Here is a 16,180-nt window from a genome sequence, read left to right on the forward strand (position 1 = left end):
CTGCTGTCGGAAATGACATTTTACATTAAATTGAGAAGCGGGGGGTGCTGACTTCTTACCTCTTCTCCCATGCAGCCAGCGAGTTGAGAAGCGGGGTGAGGGGGCAAAAATGACTTCTCACCAGGCGGGGCCTCTAGTAATTTGGGGGGCCCTTTGCAGCTTTGCGGGGCCCTAATCGGCTTGCATAGTGAGCCTATAGAGCGGATCGGCCCTGCTCGTAATCCAAGGGAATGATGAAAACTTGTGCCAGGTTTTTCTTTCCATTTGTGCCCCATGGATTCCCTTTACTTCCTGTGCTGCCGACACAACAGGAAGTGAGGGAAAATCTCTCAAAAGTGAGGAAAATTCCCTCTTTGACCGTTGTCACTGAAACATGTGTCTCTATTGGAAGACTTTACCTAGTTCTGGTGGCAACTCAATATTTTAGTTTTTCACTTCATTTCAAGCACCAACAAGGAGAGTTAATATAGCTAATATCACCAATCTTGTCTCCAAATATCACCCAAACCAACCTCTCCGCTCTTCTCAAGACCTCCTACTCTCAAACTCTCTCGTCTCCTCCTCCCATGCTCGTCTCCAGGATTTCTCCAGAGCCTCTCCCATCCTCTGGAACTCACTATCTCAACCTGTCCGGCTATCCCCTACTCTTGCTACCTTCAGGCGATCCCTGAAATCTCATCTCTTCAGGGAAGCCTATCACGTCTCCAACTAATCTTTTACCACTTCCATCAGCTCATTCCCCACAGTTACAAATTTTTCTACCACCTGCCCCACCCTATTAGATTGTAAGCTCTCCTGAGCAGGGCCCTCTTAATCCTCTTGTATTTTATTGTATTATAACTGTATTGTCTCTCTTTTATATTGTAAAGTGCTGCGTAAACTGTTTGCGCTATATAAATCCTGTATAAAAATAACAATAATAGATAATGGGAGCAAAGAAAACAATAAAAACCGGATGGTGATCCTATCCCCTTACCAGAATCTAAGTTTAAAAAAAATGTCTTTAGATACACTTTAAAGTGGTTCTAAAGGCAGAAGGTTTTTTACCTTTATGCATTCTGTGCATGAAGGTAAAAAACATTCTGGGCCAGATTCTCGTACATTTGCACAGGCGTAACGTATCCGATTTACGGTATGCCTCCGCAACTTAGACGGGCAAGTGCTGTATTCTCAAAGCACTTGCTCCGTAAGTTGCGGCGGCGTAGCGTAAATCGGCCGGCGTAAGCCCGCCTAATTCAAATTTGGAACAGGGGGGCGTGTGATTTGTAAATGTTATGTGACCCGACGTGATTGACGTTTTTCACGAATGGCGCATGCGCCGTCCGTGGAAATCTCCCAGTGTGCATTGCTCCTAATACGCCGCAAGGACGTATTGGTTTTGACGTGAACGTAAATTACGTCCAGCCCCATTCACGGACGAGTTACGCAAACGACGTAAAATTTTCAAATTTCGTCACGGGAACGACGGCCATACTTAACATTGGTACGCCGCACTTACGCCACCATATAGCAGGGGTAACTTTACGCCGGGAAAAGCCTAACGTAAACGGCGTAACTGTACTGCGTCGGCCGGGCGTACGTTTGTGAATTCGCGTATCTAGCTGATTTACATATTTCGACACGTAAATCAGCGTACACGCCCCTAGCGGCCAGCGTAAATATGCAGTTACGATCCGACGCCGTAAGAGACTTACGCCTGTCGGATCTAAGGGAAATCTATGCGTAACTGATTCTAAGAATCAGGCGCATAGATACGACGGCGCAACTCAGAGATACGACGGCGTATCTGGAGATACGCCGTCGTATCTCGGTTGTGAATCTGGGCCTCTGTGTGCATCAGCCCCCCCCTCCCCAACACTCCCCAATAATTATCTGAGCCCCATCTCGATCACGCAATGTGCACAAGAACCTTGGCTCTCCAGGGACTCTCCCATCCTCACCACAGCCAGTGAACCAATGAGAAGAGAGAGGAGGTGGGACAGAGCCATGGCTCTGTGTGTGAATGGGTATGCAGAGCAGAGACTCGGGAGCGAGCCTGCTTGGGTAACCGGCTTGCTTCTGGGGTCACACTGGTGTAAGGGGCCAGGAGTGTCGGCAGTAGACCCCAGAAGAGGGGGGTCGAGCCTGCTCTGTGCAAAACCATTACACAGAGCAGGTACTGTAAGTATAACATGTTTGTTATTTATTTATTTTTTATTGCCTTTAATATCACTTTAAAGCTAAAGGATATGCAAAAGCATTAATTCAGCTGTATGATTAATCCTCTTATTGTGTCTGTTTAACCCGCTGTCACCTATATGTGATCTGATCTTTATAGTACATTGTATATAATGACAAACAATTAGACGACTCACAGACAGGTGTTGTTATGACTGCAGCAAATAAACTCTAATACCTGCCCTTAGCTGACTCTACTACATTCCTTTATTATTACTATCAAGGTATGTCATCATCATATAGGCACTTTCGAAACAGCTGTTTTAATTATTTGGATAATTTCATCATGACAAATTAAATTATATATCAGTAGAGAACCAACACTTTGTAGTCTTGCTTGAACAAAACACAGTAAGGAAATCCCTATCGCCAGCAACAGCAGTCGCAGTCAGGCCGGGTTCACACTATTGTGACAACACTGAAGAAATGACACTTTGCTACAATGTAAAGTAGTGAGTGTACAGCTTGTATAACAGTGTAAATTTGCTGCCCCTCAAAATAACTCAACACACAGCCATTAATGTCTAAACCGCTGGCAACAAAAGTGAGTACACCCCTAAGTGAAAATTTCCAAATTGGGCCCAATTAGCCATTTTCCCTCTCTGGTGTCATGTGACACGTTAGTGTTACAAGGTCTCAGGTGTGAATGGGGAGCAGGTGTGTTAAATGTGGTGTTATTGCTCTCACTCTCTCATACTGGTCACTGGAAGTTCAACATGGCACATCATGGCAAAGAACTCTGAGGATCTGAAAATAGAATTGTTGCTCTACAAAAAGATAACCTAGGCTATAAGAAGATTGCCAAAACACTGAAACTGAGCTGCAGCACGGTGGCCAAGACCATACAGCAACCATGGTCAACCAAAGAAGTTGAGTGTACGTGCTCAGCATCATATCCAGAGTTTGTCTTTGGGAAATAGATGTATGAGTGCTGCCAGCATTGCAGTAGGGGTTGAAGGGGTGGGGGGGTCAGCCTGTCAGTGCTCAGACTATATGCTGCACACTGCATCAAATTGGTCTGCATGGCTGTCCCAGAAAGAAGCCTCTTCTAAAAATTATGCACAAGAAATCCCGCAAACAGTTTGCTAAAGACAAGCAGACTAAGGACATGGATTTTTGGATCCATGTCCTGTGGTCTAATTAAATTAAGATAAACAAATTTGGTTCAGATGGTGCCAGGCGTGTGTGGTGGCAACCAGGTGAGGAGACAAGCGTGTCTTGCCTACAGTCAAGCATGGTGGTGGGAGTGTCAAGGTCTGGGGCTGCATGAGTGCTGCCGGCACTGGGGAGCTACAGTTCATTGAGGGAACCATGAATGCCAACATGTACTGTGACATACTGAAGCAGAGCATGATCCCCTCCCTATGGAGACTGGGCCGCAGGGAAGTATTCCAACATGATAACGACCCCAAACACACCCAAAGAAGCTGAGGGTAAAAAAGATATAATAAAACATTTACAATAATGTGAGGGTATATATACTGTATATATATATGTATATAGCCTGGTAGGGAGATCAATCTCCCTGCTGGCACAGTGGAAGAGAAGTGCGTAAGCACTTCTCTTATGGCAGAGTGGCAGAGCTGGTGATGTGGACATCTTTCCCATCTTCCTCCTGGCATACAGAACAATAATGCTAATGTGCATGGGGTGATTATTGTGTGCCCAGACACATCTGGCACACCCTGTGTGCACGCCTATGGACATGGGGTAGATTTACTAAGGCTGGTGCATTCAGAATCTGGTGCAGCTGTGCATGGTAAAAAATAAATAAAATTCTACCTTCCTTGCTGGAAATTTCCTATTAGCATAGATATCACAAGTAATGCTGAGCATGCATAAAATTTTATCAGCAATGGTCTACAAAGCTAATGTGCATGGGGTGATTAGGGTGTGCCCAGGCACATCCGGCACACCCTGTGTGCACGCCTATGATTAAGACACGGATGGATGGGGGAGTTTGCTTTGAATATTACAAATTAATAAAATAGTGTTTTTGGTTTGTGGTGCTCAGATGCGCTTGAAGGTACCTAGACACTCCTATTCCTACAGCCTCATAGCTGTACTGTATTTCTGCAGCGTGAGATCTCAGGCACTGCTCCCTCTGATTACTAGTGTGAAGAGCTATGGAGAAAGATTTAGCGATGTCACTACTGTGCTTCTCACTGTTCCTTTTGCACGAGGCAAAAAAAAGAAAAACTCTGCCTCTACCAAGGTGACCATCTGCACACAGACATGCAGTGTAGAACACGACATTGTAAGTCAGTAATAGGGAAAAGATCAGATGTAGGGAGACCACAGAATTGTATTTTCTTGTCACCTGGGCTATGTATTAAAGTTTAGGAGGTCTATTTATAAAACATTCATTGGACGAATGTCACACAAATGTATGCAGGCTGCACGAATATAGGTCGTAATTTCTGTAGTAGATTCATTCCTATTCATTCATATACCGCAGTTTGGCCACTAGATGGTGCTGACAATCGTAGGAATTGATCTATTACAGAAATACATTTGTACAGCCTGCATGAATGTGTGTGATATTCGTTCAAGTGATGTTTTACAAATAGACGCCTAGGTATAGCCAAAACTTTTTCTTCATTTTGTAGGGAACGAATAAAACCCCTATTAGATTAATTACAGTATTTATTGGGGTATAGCGCGCACCCCTAAATTTGCCCAGAAATTCCTGTGAAAAAAAGATTTTTGTACTTACAGTTTGGTGTCTTGCACGGCGTCCATCGGCGGCCTCGTCGGGTCCGGCGTCCGTCTGCGGCTTCGGGTGTCCTCTTCGTCGGGTCCGGCGTCCTCCCCGCTCGTTTCCCGCTCCGAGTTTGAATACTGCGCCGGCATATACCGAGCGCAGTACACTCGCGTATAGTCGGCAATGCTCAGCTACTCTCGCGCTGACAACCTGGACGTACAGGACGTGATGGCGAGTGTAGCCGAGACTGCCCGACTATACACGAGTGTACTGCGCTCGGTATATGCCGGCGCAGTATTCAAACTTGGAGCGGGAAAGCGGGTATCGGCGTATATCGCGCACCCACGATTTTGCCCTGATTCTCAGGGCAAAATAGTGCGCGGTATACGCCGATAAATACGGTAACCAGTTCCCTACCGAGCCACAATAATATGACGTCGGCAGGTACTGCCTGTCCCTCAAAAGTGACATCATATGACGTCCTATGCTCGCAACCCGGTGGGCGTGCCCGGCGGTCGCGATGTCCGCCGGGCACCCGCGATTGCCGGCAATCACGGCAGGAGTGTGGATCTGTGTGTGTAAACACACAGATCTACCTCCTGTCAGAGGTGAGGAGACCGATGTGTGTTCCCAGAACGGAGGAACACAGATCGGTCTCCTCTCCTTGTGAGTCCCCCTCCCCATACAGTAAGAATCACTCCCAGGGAACATATTAACCCCTTCAGCGCCCCCTAGTGTTAACCCCTTCCCTGACAGTCACATTTACACAGTAATCAGTGCAGTTTTATAGCACTAATCGCTGTAAAAATGTGAATGGTCCCAAAAACGTGTCAAAAGTGTCCGATATGTCCGCCGCAATGTCGCGGTCACAATAAAAATCACAGATCACCGCCATTACTAGTAAAAAAAAAAAATGCCATAAATCTATCACCTTTTTTGTAGACGCTTTGGGCCAGATCCACAGCCCCGCAGCGCAACGTAATTTAACTGATTTAAGTTACACTGCCGCAAATTTCCTAAGTTAGGTATCGATCCACAATACACTTACCTGGAAATTTGCGGCGGTGTAACTCAAATCCGTCCGGCGCAAGGCGTTCCTAATCTAATGAGGCGAGTCCCATTTAAATTAGGCGCGCTCCCGCGCCGGACGTACTGCGCATGCTTGTGACGCAAATTTGCCGACGTGCTTTGCGCGACGTGACGTAATTTTTTGATCGGCGCGTAGCGTATTTCCGTATTCCCGTACGGCTTACACAATCGACGTAAAATTTTAAAATTCGACGCGCGGCGGTCGCGGTACTGCATCTTAAGATCCGGCAGTGTAAAACTATTACACCTGCCGGATCTTCTGTCTATCTCTTGGAAACTGATTCTGTGGATCAGTTCCAAAGATAGAAACAGGGATACGACGGCGTATCAGTAGATACACCGGCGTTTCCCTTTTGAGGATCTGGCCCTATAACTTTTGCGCAAACCAATCAATATACGCTTATTGCAATTTTTTTTTACCAAAAATATGTAGAAGAATACGTATCAGTCTAAACTGAGGAAAACATTTTTTTTTTTTTTTAAATGTTGATATTTATTAAATCAAAAAGTAAAAAAGATGGTGTTTTTTCAAAATTCTTGCTTTTCTTTTGTTTATAGCGCAAAAAATAAAAACCGCAGAGATGATCAAATACCACCAAACGAAAGCTCTATTTGTGGGGGGAAAAAACATAAAGATTTAGTTTGGGTACAGTGTTGCATGACCACGCAATTGTCATTCAAAGTGCAACAGCACTGAAAACTAAAAATTGGTCTGGGCAGGAAGGGGGTGAAAATGCCCTGTATGGAAGGGGTTAAAAAGTGTTGTTTTTTTTAGAAAACTATATACAGGGAAATACTGAAAATTGGATTTAGGGTTTACTTACACTTTAATGGGCATTCAGACTTAAGAAGCAGATGAACAATAATGCCACTGCCCTAACATCCCACGCATGTGGCAGTCCCAGTCATACAATAAAATTAACCACAAAATACTTAAAGGAGTTCCACCCAAATTTGGAACTTCCTCTTAACCCACTCCTCTCCCCCTTACATGCCACATTTGGCATGTAATTTTTTTGGGGGGGGAGTGGGGGCTTCAGCACGAGTGGGACTTCCTGTCCCACTTCCTCCTTCCTGTAGGCGACTAAGCTTAATCGCCTTCAGGAAGTGGCTGCTGTAGGCGATCGCCTAGGACACGTCACAGGTCCTAGGCGATCTCCTGGCCAATTACACGGCGCAGCGCCGGGCCGCACCGCTCGCGCATGCGCAGTGCCGCGCCGCTCGCGCATGCGCAGTGGGTGCCTGGCCGTGAAGCCGAAAGCTGTCACGGCCGGGTGCCCACACTGAAAATGAAGACGCCGGCCGGAGAGGGGGGGAGAGGAACGGAGCCCCGGCGCGTCGCTGGAGCGCTGGAGCAGGTAAGTGCCTGTTTATTAAAAGCCAGCAGCTACACTTTTTGTTGCTGCTGACTTTTAATAAACATACAAATGGCTGGAACTCCCCTTTAATATAGGGGAAAGTTGGGCAACATGAGTACCACAGGTATTGCCTGACCTGACTAATAAAGGATTATACCCTAGCCCATCTCTTCTATAGAGAAACAGACAATTGCCATTGACGTGACGCACTAACACCTTCCTGTTGATTCATACAATTAAAATATGCAATCTTACCTGTTTGTCTATAACAAATGTTAGCTTCAAGAGACTGTCATAATTTAGAAAATCATTAGTGCATAACTTCATATATTTGATACGCTGAATGTGGTTGACCTCAAGGTTTATTACCTATATAATTCATTGTTAACATCTGGATAATTACTACTCTTGTGTAATTTTGTTATTCCAGGCCCAGTTCATACATGCACCAGAGCCAACACCCTCATTTACATCATTTCACCTGATAAAGCAGATATAATACCCAAAAACATACAAATAGTATATAGATCGATCAGTCATAACATTATGACCACTGACAGGTATAGTAAATGGCACCTGAAATTGGGTGGGATATATTAGGCTGTAAGTCAACATGTTGTCCTCGAAGCTAATGTGTTTAACCACTTAAGACCCGGACCTTTAAGCCCCTTTCAAACTGGGGCGTGAGCCGCGGTGGCGGTATAACGCCGCTAAAAATAGCGGCGCTATACCGCCGAGATTGCCGCGGGAATCAGCCGCTAGCGGTGCGGTATTAACCCCCGCCGATAAAGGGTTAATACGGCACTGCGTCGCTTTAACTGACAATTGCGCGGTCGTGCGACGTGGCTCCCAAACAAAATCGGTATCTTTTTTCCCCACAAATAGAGCTTTCTTTTGGTGGTATTTGATCACCTCTGCGGTTTGGATTTTTTGCGCTATAAACAAAAATAGAGTGACAATTTTGAAAAAAATGCAATATTTTTTACTTTTTGCTATAATAAATATCCCCCAAAAAGATATATAAAAACATTTTTTTTCCCTCAGTTTAGGCCGATACGTATTCTTCTACCTATTTTTGGTAAAAAAATCACAATAAGCGTTTATCGATTGGTTTGCGCAAAATTTATAGCCTTTACAAAATAGGAGATAGTTTTATTGCATTTTTATAAAATTTTTTTTTTTTACTACTAATGGCGGCGATCAGCGTTTTTTTTTCCCGCGACTGCGACATTATGGCGGACACATCGGACAATTTTGACACATTTTTGGGACCATTGTCATTTTCACAGCAAAAAATGCTATAAAAATGCATTGTTTACTGTGAAAATGACAGTGCAGTTTAGGAGTTAACCACTAGGGGGCGCTGTAGGGGTTATGTGTGACCTCATATGTTTTATAACTGTAGGGGGGCGGGGTTGGACGTGTGACGTCATTGATCGTGTTTCCCCATATTAGGGAACAGACGATCAATGAAGCTGCCACTGTGAAGAACGGGGAAGCTGTGTTTACACACAGCTCTCCCCGTTCTTCAGCTCCGGGGACCGATCACGGGACTCCGGCGGCGATCGGGTCCTGCGGTTACGGAGCTTAGGACCGTGTCGCGGGCGCGTGCCCGCGACCCATGGCTGGGCACTTAAAGAGGACGTACAGGTACGTGCTTGTGCCCAGCCGTGCCATTCTGCCGACGTATATCTGCAGGAGGCGGTCCTTAAGCGGTTAAAGTAGAAAATGGGAAAGTGTAAGGGTCTGAGTGACTTTGACAAGGGACAAGTTGTAAGGGCTAGATAACTGGGCCAGAGCAACTCCAAAACGGAAGCTCTTGTGGTAGGGTGACCAAAACTGCTAATGGGACTTCTTATGGCTTTCTTCTTGCCACTCCTCCATAAAGGGCAGATTTGTGGAGTGCACAACTATTAGTTGTCCTGTGGTCAGATTCTCCCACCTGAGTTGTGGATCTCTGCAGCTCCCCCAAAGTTACCATGGGCCTCTTGGCTGCTTCTCTGATGAATGCTCTCCTTGCCCGGACTGTCAGTTTAGGTGGATGGCCATGTCTTGGTAGGTTTGCAGTTGTGCCATACCCTTTCCATTTTCGGATGATAGATTGAACAGTGCTTTGTGAGATGTTCAAAGCTTGGGATATTTTTTAATAACTTAACCCTACTTTCAACTTCTCTACAACTTTATCCCTGACCTGTCTGGTGTGTTCCTTGGCCTTCATGATGCTGTTTGTTCACTAAGGTTCTCTAACAAACCTCTGAGGGCTTCACAGAACAGCTGTATTTATACTGAGATTAATTTACTAATTAGGTGACTTCTGAAGGTAATTGGTTCCACTAGATTTTTGTTAGGGGTATCAGAGTAAGCCCCCGTTCACATCGGGCCGATTTGACATGTCAAATCATATTTCAAATGGAAGCTTATTGCCAGCAATGGCACTATACGAATCAGTGCGACGCCGACTTTGCAGTGCCACACCGATTCCTAAATGTAGTTCCTGCACTACTTTTGGTGACTTCATGGGGGGGGGGGGGGATTTCAATAGATATCTGTGCATGAACCCGCACACATCTGCCAAATCGCCCCCGGAAAGCGCCATTAAATGAAGGGTTTGAGTTCAGCTGAAATCGCACGCTTTCAAACCCGCCTCCAATGTGAATGTAGGCTAAAGGGGGCAGAACACAAATGCACGCCACACTTTTCACATATTTATTTGTAAAAAGATTGAAAAACATTTATCATTTTCCTTCCACTTCACAATTATGTGCCACTTTGTGTTGGTCTATCACATAAAATCCATTTATGTTTTTGGTTGTATTAAGACAAAATGTGGAAAATTTCAAGGGCTTTGAATACTTTTTCGAAGCACTGTATGTAAGACGAAAACTCGCCAAACTGAGGGGAGTTCCCATCCTAGTCAGCTGTCATTTAACCACTTCCCGCCCGGTCAATGGGAAATTTACGTCCGGGATGTGGTTACACAATCCTGACTGGACGTCTATGGATGTCCTGCAGGATTTCATGCCGCGCGCGCCCGTGGGGGCGCGCAGTGCGGTGATCTGTGATGAGGGGGGGGGGGGGCAGTCTGACACCCTGCATCTCCGAGTAGAGGAGAGCCGATCGGCGGCTCTCCTGACAGGGGGGGTTCGTGCTGATTGTTTATCAGCGCAGCCCCCCCTCGGATCGCCACACTTGACCACCAGGGAAGGACAAAAAAAAAAGGGGGCAATAAAAAATAAAAAAAATCAGTAAAAAAAAAGGGCAGTAAAAATAAAGATGCCAATCAGTGCCCACAAATGGGCACTGACTGGCAACATGGATGCATCAGTGCCACCCCAAAGTGTGTCCATCAGTGCCACCCCACAGTGCCCATCCATGCCCAGTGCCCACCTATTACTGCCCATCTGTGCCACCCATAAGTACCCATCAGTGCCACCCATAAGTGCCGCCCATGAGTGCCCATCTGTGCCGCCTATGAGTGCCCATCAGTGCCGCCCATGAGTGCCCATCAGTGCTGCCTATGAGTGCCCATCAGTGCCGCCTATGAGTGCCCATCAGTGCCGCATACCAGCGCCGCCAATCAGTGCCACCTCATCGGTGCCCATCAGTATTACCTCATCGATGTCCATCAGTGCCATCTCATCGGTGCCCATCAGTGCCGCCATATCAGTGCCCATAATTGAAAGAGAAAACTTATTTACAAATAAATTAACAGGAAAAAAACATATTTTTTTTCAAAATTTTGAGTCTTTTTTTTAGTTGTTGCGCCAAAAAAAAAATCGCAGAGGTGATCAAATACCACCAAAAGAAAGCTCTATTTGTGGGGAAAAAAGGACGCCAATTTTGTTTGGGTACAGTGTAGCATGACCGCGCAATTGCCATTCAAAGTGCGACAGTGCTGAAAGCTGAAAATTGGCTTGGACGGGAAGGTGCGTAAGTGCCCGGTATGGAAGTGGTTAACCTAGTTATTAGCCTCTTGCAGGCCCTGTACAGCAGGGCTGGAATGTGGGATGAAGATACAGAACAAGGAGCCAAACAGTTCATTTGCAAGCAAAGGGCATGGAAGAAAGCAGAGTGGCAAGCTCTTAATTGTACTGCTTCTCTATGCTGCTTTTATTCATTTATACTAGCAATATTTAAAACCTGTGTACTTCCATGATATATGTTGCTGAATATATACCGCAATTAAATCTGAAGTCAAATCAAATATAAAAGATGCAAATGAATGCAGCACTGTAGTCATTAACAAACAAATAAATGCAAATAAAGAACTAAATAAAGTAATAAGGGCATAAATAATAATGTGTCTTCCGTCTGATTGCGTTTGCCCTCTCCATATTGAAGGACCCAATTGAAGGTCTTTATTATGGAGAGGGGAAACTCAATCAGATGAAAGACACACCATAAGGACTGATGCCAGCTTTCTGACAAGCATGTCTTGCTGAATAATTGTTCCCTGTGGCAGTTTTGGGAATAGTGTTTTAGATAGCTGAAGTTTCCTGGGAACCTGTTGGTGATAGCTATGGTGACAGACGTTTATGCCTTCCTCTGTGGTTTCACCAAATATCTTTTTCTATCTACCTCTGTGATCTCGGAGCCCAATCCTATTGTTTTTCATCAGTAATCAGTGATCTTATATGCAGTACCCATCAAAAGTCTCCTGATGAAGCCATCGTATGGCGAAACATGTAGAGAGCTGAAGTTACTGCATGTTTCCATTGTCGTATGGATACTGTAATATGATGATTTTAATGTTTTCAATAAAAGTTTGATATTTTTTATAACTGTCTTGTGCTCTGGCACCTTAAAAATCCTACTAGCCAGATTCAGAGAGGTTTACGCCGGCGTATCAGTAGATACGCCGTCGTAACTCTGAATCTGCGCCATCGTACATTTAAGTGTATTCGCAAATTGAGATACACTTAAATGTAGCTAAGATACGACTGCCTGCGCTGTCGTATCTTAGCTGTCTAGTTCCGCCTGGCCGCTAGGGGCGTGAAAGCTGATTTACGCATAGAATGCGTAAATCAGCAAGATACACCTATTCACGAACGTACGCTTGCCCGTCACAGTAAAGATAAGCCGTTTACGTAAGGCATTTTCAGGCGTAAAGTTATTTCACCAAAAAGCTGGCCTAGCCAATGTTAAGTATAGACGTCGTTCCCGCGTCAAATTTTTTAAATTTTAAGTCGTTTTCGTAAGTCGTCCGTGAATGGGGCTGGACCTAATTTACGTTCACGTCGAAACCAATAAGTCCTTGTGGCGTACTTTGGAGCAATGCACACTGAGACATGTCCACGGACGGCGCATGCGCCGTTCGTTAAAAACGTCAATCACATCGGGTCATGGTTTATTTACATAAAACACGCCCACCACTTCACAATTTGAATTAGGCGCGCTTACGCCAACCCATTTATGCTACGCCGCCATAACTTAGGAGGCAAGTGCTTTGTGAATACATCCGGTAAGCGGCGGAGAGTGGTGATAATGGTGATCTTGCGGCGAATCCGCTACGGAGACCACCGTTATAGTTTACAGAACCACTCACAGTAAATATGAATATCTCGGTTGTGGCAGCAGCTGCTGCCGTTACCGAGATATCCATCTTTAAAGTACCGACGTATATGTACATGAGCGGGTCCTTAAGTGGTTAAAATAAAAAAATGAAAGAAATCACACGCCTATAAGTATCCACAGCCTTTGCTCAATACTTTGAGTCACCTTTGGCACCAATTACAGCCTCAGGTCTTTATGAGTATGATGCTACAAGCTTGGCACACCTATTTTTGGGCAGTTTCTCTCATTCTTCTTTGCAGGACCTCTCAAGCTCCATCAAGTTGGATGGGGAGCGTCAGTGCACAGACATTTTCAGATCTCTCTAGAGACGTTCAATCGGGTTTAAATCTCTGGCTCGGCCATACAAGAACATTCACAGTGTTGTCCCGTAGCCACTCCTTTGTTATCTTGGCTGTGTGCTTAGGGTCGTTGTCATGTTGGAAGATGAACCTTTCCACCCAGTCTGAGGTCCAGAGCGCTCTGAAGCAGTTTTTTGTCAAGGATGTCTCTGTACATCCTGACTAGTCTCCCAGTTCCTGCTGCTGAAAAACATCCCCACAGCATGATGCTGCCACCACCATGCTTCACTGTAGGGATGGTACTGGCCATGCGACGAGCAGGGCTTGGTTTCCTCCAGACATGAAGCTTGCCACTCAGGAGTTCAATCTTTGTTTCATCAGAGCAGAACATTTTGTTTCTCATGGACCAAGAGTGCTTCAGGTGCCTTTTGGCAAACTCCAGGTGGGCTGTCATGTGCCTTTTACAGAGGAGTGGCTTCCATCTGGCCACTCTACCATACAAGCCTGATAGGTGGAGTGTGGCAGAGATTATTGTCAGAAATCATGAATCAGACCGAGACAGAAGTACAGTTAAAGGGGTTTTAAAGGAAACTGGAGTTGAGCGGACACCTGGATGTTCGGGTTCGGGTCCGAACCCGAACTTTAAAAAAAAAGTTCGGGTTCGGGAACCCGAACCTGAACTCCGAACCCCATTGTAGTCAATGGGACACGAACTTTTAGAAAAAAAAATGCGCGGAGGTCCCCGCAAATTCAATAACCAGACCCTTTAGGTCTGGTATGGATATTAAGGGGAACCCCGCCGTCAATTTAAAAAAAAAATGACGTGCGGTTCCCCCTAAATATCTGTGTTTACAAATGACAGCTCTGCACTCTGTGTGTAACCCCCCCTGAACTCTGCATTCTGTATGTAATGCAATCCTGGTATTTAATGCACCTTTAGGACCCTTCTACTGTTTGTGAAATCTGATCAGGGTCGTGGTTGAGTTCCTGCACCTTCTTTTCTGAGAAAAAAAGCTCTGGCTATGTAAATGAATTGCCTTCTGCTTTTAAACCTGTGCCCGGGTACAAGTCACATAGTCTCTCTGCCCTCCCAAATAAAAGGCGGTATGTTCCCATCACTGACCCATCTTCAGAGGAGTTAATCCAACCAGATCTATAACATGTTTACTTTGTGTGTTTGATGTGTATACATCCTGTACATCCTGGCTTATGCCACCTTTTTTTTTTGGCAAAGGAAAGGGAAGGTTTGGGGAGGGGTGTGGGCACATTATTCAGGGAGGGGTAAGGTGTATGGGCACACAGGACACATTATAAGACACAGCAAGATAGATCATAAGACACGATACTAGCAGGAACAGAGAGGAGACAGCTACCTGCACATACCTGCAACATACCTTGAGGGGAGAGCTGTCATACGCTGGGGAGCAGGACACCTAAGGTAACCAGACCAGAACTCCGCACTGTCTCCTCCTCCCGATCTTACCTGTACAGGCGATCACACAATGTAGCAGTTCCTTCTTCTGCCTAATGATAGCTATTCAGGCTGGAACACTTTGATAGATTCTACCTGTACAGATAATGGTAGAACAAGCCAACATAGCTTTTCATCTCCATCCAAAAAAGTTTTGGCAGCAGGTACACCTGAATGCACCCTTATATAGATAAGGCAAAGGTGCGTCGTTGTTTTTTTTTTTAAGTTTTATTGTTTTTACATAGGATAAGAAAAGTTGTACAACATGTAGATACAAAGAACGCAGAACATTTAACTCTTATTTACTTGACACTATAGTTCCATACAATGAAGTATTAGACATCAATGAAGTATTGCTACAAATCAATTCATCCTAAAGTTATCAGGTATATATAGACATACACTCACAGGACACTTTATTGTTGGACCTTGCTAGTACCGGGTTGGACCTCTATTTGCCTTCACTCTTCCTGGCATAGATTCAACAAGGTGTTGGAAACATTCCATAGAGATGTTGGTCTATAGTGACGTGATAGCATCAAGCAGTTGCTGCGTATTTGTTGGCTGCACATCCATGATGCGATTCTCCCAAAGGTGCTCTATTGGATGAGATCTGGTGACTGTGGAGGCCTTTGGAGTACAGTCAGGGCCGGTCCTAGGCAGGGTGCACAGGGTTCTTTGCACCCAGGCGCCTGCAGAGGTGGGGGCGCCGAAGTGGCAGAGTTCTCCCCTCCCTCCTTCTCTCCTTCTAGTGTTCTGAGCTTAGGTGTGTGTCCGTCCAGAACTGATGTGTCTCTGACCATCTCCTGTACTATGTCTGCAGTCTCTGACCGTCTCCTGTACTACGTCTGCAGTCTCTGACCGTCTCCTGTACTATGTCTGCAGTCTCTGACCATCTCCTGTATCATGTCTGCAGTCTCTGACCATCTCCTGTACTATGTCTGCAGTCTCTGACCATCTTCTGTATCATGTCTGCAGTCTCTGACCATCTCCTGTACTATGTCTGCAGTCTCTGACCATCTCCTGTATCATGTCTGCAGTCTCTGACCATCTCCTGTACTATGTCTGCAGTCTCTGACCATCTCCTGTATCATGTCTGTAGTATGTCTGGGGGTCTTGCTAACAGACTCTCTAACATAAGGCCTCTCTGTGTCCATCAGAGAGGCCCCCTCCAGGTCACAATAAAGTACTCTGCTTCTCTTCCTGTATTTCGTTTATTGTTAAGAGATCATGTAAGGATCCCAGGGTAATGAAGACTTTGTGGGGGAGCATCTCTGTGGTTGAGTCATTGCCATAGAAACATTTGTAAAGGGGAGGAGTTAGTGAAATGACCACACCCATGTGGGGGCACCAGAAATATTTCTGCACCCAGGCGCCTGTGACCCTAGGATCAGCCCTGAGTACAGTGACCTCATTGTCCAGTGGTGAGATGATTGGTGCTTTGTGACATGGTGCATTATCCTGCTGGAAGGAGCCATAAGAAGATGGG

This window comes from Rana temporaria, chromosome 9, assembly GCF_905171775.1.
Source record: "Rana temporaria chromosome 9, aRanTem1.1, whole genome shotgun sequence".
Classification (NCBI taxonomy): domain Eukaryota; kingdom Metazoa; phylum Chordata; class Amphibia; order Anura; family Ranidae; genus Rana; species Rana temporaria.